The 6,000-nt window shown below is 44.2% G+C and overlaps 1 protein-coding gene across 5 annotated transcripts in view; it reads left to right on the top strand.

The window, feature by feature from the left end:
* Positions 1-867: 867 nt before the first annotated feature.
* The window catches only part of CNTRL (centriolin), an 84,392-nt gene continuing 79,259 nt past the window's right edge, over positions 868-6,000 (top strand). For 4 of the 5 annotated variants that reach the window (XM_060100581.1, XM_060100583.1, XM_060100584.1 and 1 more), the window contains exons 1-2: positions 868-983; positions 4,054-4,129. The gene's annotated coding sequence lies outside the window, so the exon portion shown is untranslated. The remainder of the gene's footprint in view (positions 984-4,053; positions 4,130-6,000) is intronic. The other variant, XM_060100580.1, reaches the window with a different exon arrangement.

Below are 6,000 nucleotides of genomic sequence, written 5' to 3'. Positions count from 1 at the left end.
AGAACAAGGGATTGGAGGTCACAGTGAAGTGAATTGTGCTGGGACGGGGGTCTTCCGAGCAAGCAAGCTGTTAAGATTGGAGAACTATGGAAAGGGAGAGGTGGTGCCTGCGTTGGCGATTTCTGGAGATGGTGCAACCACTGATGGTGACACTGTCCAGGGTACCAACTTGGAAATGGGAGGCTGGAGTGCAGGAATGGTGTCCTCGGCGACAACGTTTTTTAAAAGAATTCACTGTATTTCCCTGGCATCCAGCACAGTATGTTCTAAATTCTCTTAAACTATCTGTTGAATAGACGTGGTGAAATGCAGCCCTTCCAGGCAAGCCCCAACCGAAGTTTCTTCAACCGCTTCTGGCTTTGGCTTCCCTCTCACAACCAGAGCACTAGTCTCTGCCAGGACTCCCAGGTTGCTGTCTCTCCCTTAACCTCGGGGGCAGCTGGAGCCCAAGCTGCGTTCCCTCAGCGGTTTATCCACGTCTGGTCCCTGAAGCAGAGAATTCGCCTCAGAAATGGGCCTCGAGAAGGAGGAGCGTGGGGCGAGGCACACTAGTTCAAGCCCAGACGGCTGGCACTGGAAGTACGGGAGCTTGGCGACAGCGCCACATCGGTCTCTTAGGTCGTCCTCAGGCCCAGCCCCTACGGAGCGAGTCGAAGCCTGGCCGTGAGGCGGCCGCTTCGCCTCAGAGAAAAGCGCTAGGCCTCTAGCCAGCTGCCACAGGGAACCTCCTCTCCCGCCGCCTCCCGCGCGCCTTTGCGCGCCCGCGGCCCTGGCGTCCTAGGCGGCGGGAAGCCCGGCCCCGCCCCCATGCTCCGGGGAGGGGCGCGACCGCAGCAGGCCCCGCCCACGCCGCACGCACTGCCCCTCGGCAACCGGCACAACACAACAAAATGGCCGCCGCGCCGCTGAGCGCCTGAAGGGAGCGACCAGCGCCTCTCCGTCCGGCGTCGGCCCGCGAGCTCGCTCGGCCCGGCTCCTCCGTGGTGAGTGGCCCTGGTCGAGGCCGTTCTCCGGCATCCAGACGGAGCGGTGGGGGTGAGGGGCGAAGGCGGGAAGGCCTGAACCGAGCGTGGGATGGATTCGGGGCGGGGGCGTGTGCCTGGGAATTGGGATTGGATGGGAAGGAGGGGAGGGCCCGGAACGGGCGTGGGGAGGAGGAGGATGGAGGGAGGTTTGGATGGGAAATGAGGAGGTCAGGGGTGGGGTGCGGCGTGGAGGAAGATGGGGTCCCGCCACCGAGCGGAGGAGGGAGGAGGTGTGCCAGGTGTACGCGGGGAATGACAGGGGTACAGGATGGTTTGGGTATCCTGACGGGCGTCCTGGGATCGGGCGGAATACAGTACATGGAGAAAAATGAGAGTTAGGATATTGGGAAGAAATATTTGAAGGAGGGGAAGAGCAAATACTTTGTTGTATAATGGTTAAGGGACAGGTGCATTTTGAAGTCAAAACTTGGCTTCACGTCTTGATTCGGCCACCTGTGTTACCTGCTCTGAGATTTGGGCATGGTCCTTAATCTTCCCGAGCAAATGTTTTCTTGTTTGTAAAAAATAGTCGCTAATTACTTTCGAGTGTACACTGTGTGCCAGATTCAGTTCTGAGTCCTTTAGTCCTTTGCGTTAACTGATTTAGAATTTAAAATAACTTGTATGAGGTTTTCATCCCCATTTCAAAAGTGATGAAACTGTGGATCAGAGAGGTTAAATAATTTGCCTGTGTCACACAGAAAGTGGAAAATTAACATTTGAACTCAGGTTCCGGAGTCCAAGCTCTTAATTCTCAATGATACCCTATCGCTTATCAGTGAGGTTAATAATTTTGACCTTACACACCATCTGCGAGAACTTAAATTTGGTAATGTCTTTAGAGTGCTTAGCACAGTCCTTTCTTCACTCATTCAACAAATATTTCTTGTGCACCAAACAATAAACAGATAGAGTCCTTACTGTCTTGTAGCATAAACTCTAGAAGGAGAAACAAGCGATAATCAAGTCGTTTCACAAATAATCATTTAATTCTAATTGTAAGGTGTTGTAAAGGATGCTATTTGGTGCAGAGACCTAATCCTGTTGTGCGTCTTGAGTGTAGAAACCCTGCCTTCTCAGCCCTGTATTCTTAGAGCCTAACACAGTTCTTGGTGCATAAAAGTTGCCGAATAAAATTGGATGACTGAATAAATAAAATACTGGAAAGGGATGGGGAGCTTGGTTTTTTGGGTACCTGAGTAGAATGGAGAGAGATGTGAGAGGAGAGTTCAGGATGTTAATAGGATGCAGAGGGACACAGATGTCAGGGTGTTGGAAGAGAAAGGCAAGTAGATAGGCAGTTGGGTTGAGATGAAGAGGAATGGGTGGAGGTTTGATTATTTTGTTTGAAGAGGGGTTAATTAGAAGTCAGAGTATTGGAATGGATTAGGATGTTAGAATATTTGCTGTGATGAGCAGTTTGGGAAATCAAGATGGATATAGAAGTGTTGAGTCAGGGTACTGGAAAGAACTATAGAGAAATGGAGGAGACTAATACAGTGTTAGGGAATTGGAACAGAATTTGTGGGAGAATTTGGCAATCGGAATAGGATGAAGGATGGGGAGGCAGAGGTTGACAAGCACAGGATGGAGAATTGCCATTGGAGAGGAATAGGAGTCAAGATATTTGCAAGGACTAGTTAGAGAGTAATATGTTTAAATGGGTGAGGGTATGGGATGAAGTCGAATTGTAGGGAAAGTACTGAGATCTGATTAAAGGGCTAAGGGATGCAGTGGAGAGGATATGGAGGTCAAGAAATGGGGATGGATATTTGCGTATTAGAGTGGCTGGGAAGAGAGAAGGAAGGTTTGAGAATTATTGAGGTCTGCCTCATTGGAAAAGATCAGAGAAGAAGGTGGAAAGTTAGGAATGTTGGGAAAGGCTGGTTAGAGGTGGAGGTGCAGTCTCTACTAAGCTGTGATGGAGGGGATTGTTAGATCAAGGCAAGTATCTGAGTCTGAGAATGACAGGATGCCCAATCATATGATTCGGATGATCACATCATCCAACAGCTTTCCTTACTCTGCAGACTACCTTCTGGACCTTCAAAATGTGTCTCCAGCTCTGGACTTGTTTTGCTTCTTTTGTTTTCTCTTTATCCTGCCCTTCACACACTCTAACCCTACATCTCAGCTCTATCTTCTCTTTTCTATTGCTTAGTCTTTGTTTATATTATTGAAAACTACAGCCTAGGTCAAACAACATCCATATCTGTCTCTTTAAATTGTGGTTCAAGGTGTCACTACCCCCAGGTGATAGTCTCTGAAATAATGCCAGCCTTTCTCAAGCACAGTAAATCCCTAACCTCATTTCACTGAGTTAGCTGTTGTATGAGATCCTACGTCCAGGCTTTACAGGAGCTATGGCAACCAAGGGAGGGGGTCTGGCAATGCACTGTGACTTTGGAACCATCATTTAATCTTTTAGGTTACAATTCATTAAAGGAAAGAGTTGATTTCAATTTCTGGAATCCATTCTAATATATTTCTTTAACTCTATAAATGAGTAAGGCAGAGTTTTTCTAATCAGGTGAGGTAACAAAGGACTGCATGATATTCTAGTGAGGCCCAAAGAGTCTTGGTTATTAGGATGTTCTGAGAGGAATTCAGGATGGTTCAATATTTTAAGAATTTAGAGATAAGACTAAGGTGCAGGATACAGAATAATTGCATTGCATAAAAATATAGGTTGTGCATTTTTAAACCAAGAAACTAAAAAAATATGTAAGCTATATCTCTGTAACATGTACCATACTATCATTCTAATTTTATAATTTTCTATCATGCTATGGGATAGAGAAAGACATGTACAAGAGGGAACTGGGCCCTGTGCCTCTCCTCTTTTATCTTTTAAATCTCTTGCCTTTATGAAAACTATATTTAATTCAGGAATGAATTAAATTATACTATTAAAGTACATGCCTCTTAGCTCTTCTCAACCTTGAGTATATTATTATTTAGAAAGAGAGCACCAGTGCAGCTTAACACAGAATGAGGAGTATTACTAAGAGACTTTTTGCCTTGGCAGAATGGTGAGACAAAAATTGTTTACCACGCTTCTGAAATTAAGACCCAAAACCTTGTGGCTGTGGCATAAATAGCAGGTACGTGAACTGGGGGAAAGCTTTCCTGACCTATGGGGATGATATGACATGAAAAAGTGAAAGAGAAAGTAAAGAAATAGATTTGCACTTTAAAGTGACCTAGACTATTGGAACAAGGTAGTTGGCCATGTTGTACTGTATACCTGTGAAATAATAGTCACTTTTTAAAAATTTCGCAGGTTTTTGTTACCTTCAAACTAGTCACCTTAAGAAGCTAGATCATGAGTTCAGTGATGCTATTATTGTATTAAATTTTCTGTTTTTCCTTCAGGAATAGTTTTTATAGTGTATGTCGTCCATTAATCAAGGTTGTTTAGTGGCACTTGTTTATGATCTGTTTTGTCTAAGGCACTATCCTAGGCCCTGCAGAGTGAATCAAACATGATCTGGCCTCCAGAAAACTCAGTCAGCAGTATGACATGGTAATGAAGTCATAGGCTTTGGAATCAGATCAGGATTCAAGTCTTGGCTTAACCAATTAGTTATGGGACTTTGAACAAATTATTTAACCTCTTAATCTTTAAAATGGGAGATAATAACACCTATTTCATAGAGTTGTTTTGTTTAATCCTTCTAATGTGATGATACATACAAGAGCTTATCACAATATTTGGCACATGGTAAAGTTAATAATCAAACTGGGAAAATAAGAACAAAATATAGTTGAAGTGATGGATCTAGTTTTCTTGTGAGAATTATAAATTAATTCTGAAAGCAGGACCCAAAGAGGAATTCCAGAAATGTTTTGGGCAAGATCAGCATTCCCAGAATGACTATATAGTCATTGAAAGGTACTAACATCTGTTAAATGTTGGTTAATTGATTCGATATATTAATGGCAGCCCTCCTTTACATATATTGTATGTGTCCTAAGCATTTAAAAAATAAGTTTCTTTAAAATCCCAGCCTGTATAATAATACCCATGTACATACCTGTAAAGGTGTATTTATTATATATGAAGATGTTCACACATCAAACCACTATAATATCTCTTTCTAATACCAATTTATATGGCATTAAGATTTTTTTTAGACTTTCGTGGTGGTTCAGTGGTTAAGACTCCATGCTTCCAATGCAGCAGGCGCGGGTTCGATCCCTGGTTGGGGAACTAAGATCCACACGCTGCCACACTGTGCGGCACAGCCAACAAAAAAAAAATTAAAATAAGATTTCTTTTTTTTAAGCTACGATTTATTATTATTATTTCTTTTTTTTTTTTTGGTATGCGGGCCTCTCACTGTTGTGGCCTCCCCCGTTGCGGAGCACAGGCTCCGGACGCGCAGGCTCTGGACGCGCAGGCTCAGCGGCCATGGCCCACGGGCCCAGCCGCTCCGCGGCATATGGGATCCTCCCAGACCGGGGCACGAACCCGCATCCCCTGCATCGGCAGGCGGACTCTCAACCACTTGCGCCACCAGGGAGGCCCTATTATTATTTCTTTATCTTTTTTTTTTTGGCCATGCTGTACGCAGCATGTGGGATCTTAGTTCCCCAATCAGGGATCAAACCCGCAGACCCTGCAGTGGAAGCACGGAGTCTTAACCGCTGGACCACCAGGGAAGTCCCTGGCATCAAGATTGGAGCTATCCAAAAACTTTGGATTGCAAACTACTTTTCTAAAAAAAGAATTTGTGTTTTATCTTCACATTTTAAGTAGTGAGAGTAGGGGAGATTGTGGATATTGAGCAAAAATAGAATCATTGTTAATGCAGCTTTGTTCAAGACCTATGCTTCTTATAAGATTTTTTGGTCTAAAAGTTTGTCAAATTTATAATTTATGCAATGTACTTATAAGAGCAATTGTATAACATGAAAATCTTTTTTGCATAAACCTAACTTGTAAGTTAGGGCTCTTGGTATTGAGAACTAA

Source organism: Mesoplodon densirostris, chromosome 6, assembly GCF_025265405.1.
Source record: "Mesoplodon densirostris isolate mMesDen1 chromosome 6, mMesDen1 primary haplotype, whole genome shotgun sequence".
In the NCBI taxonomy this organism is placed as follows: Eukaryota; Metazoa; Chordata; class Mammalia; order Artiodactyla; family Ziphiidae; genus Mesoplodon; species Mesoplodon densirostris.
Note: the sequence above shows the minus strand (reverse complement) of the source record. Positions and strands in the feature narration are given on the sequence as shown.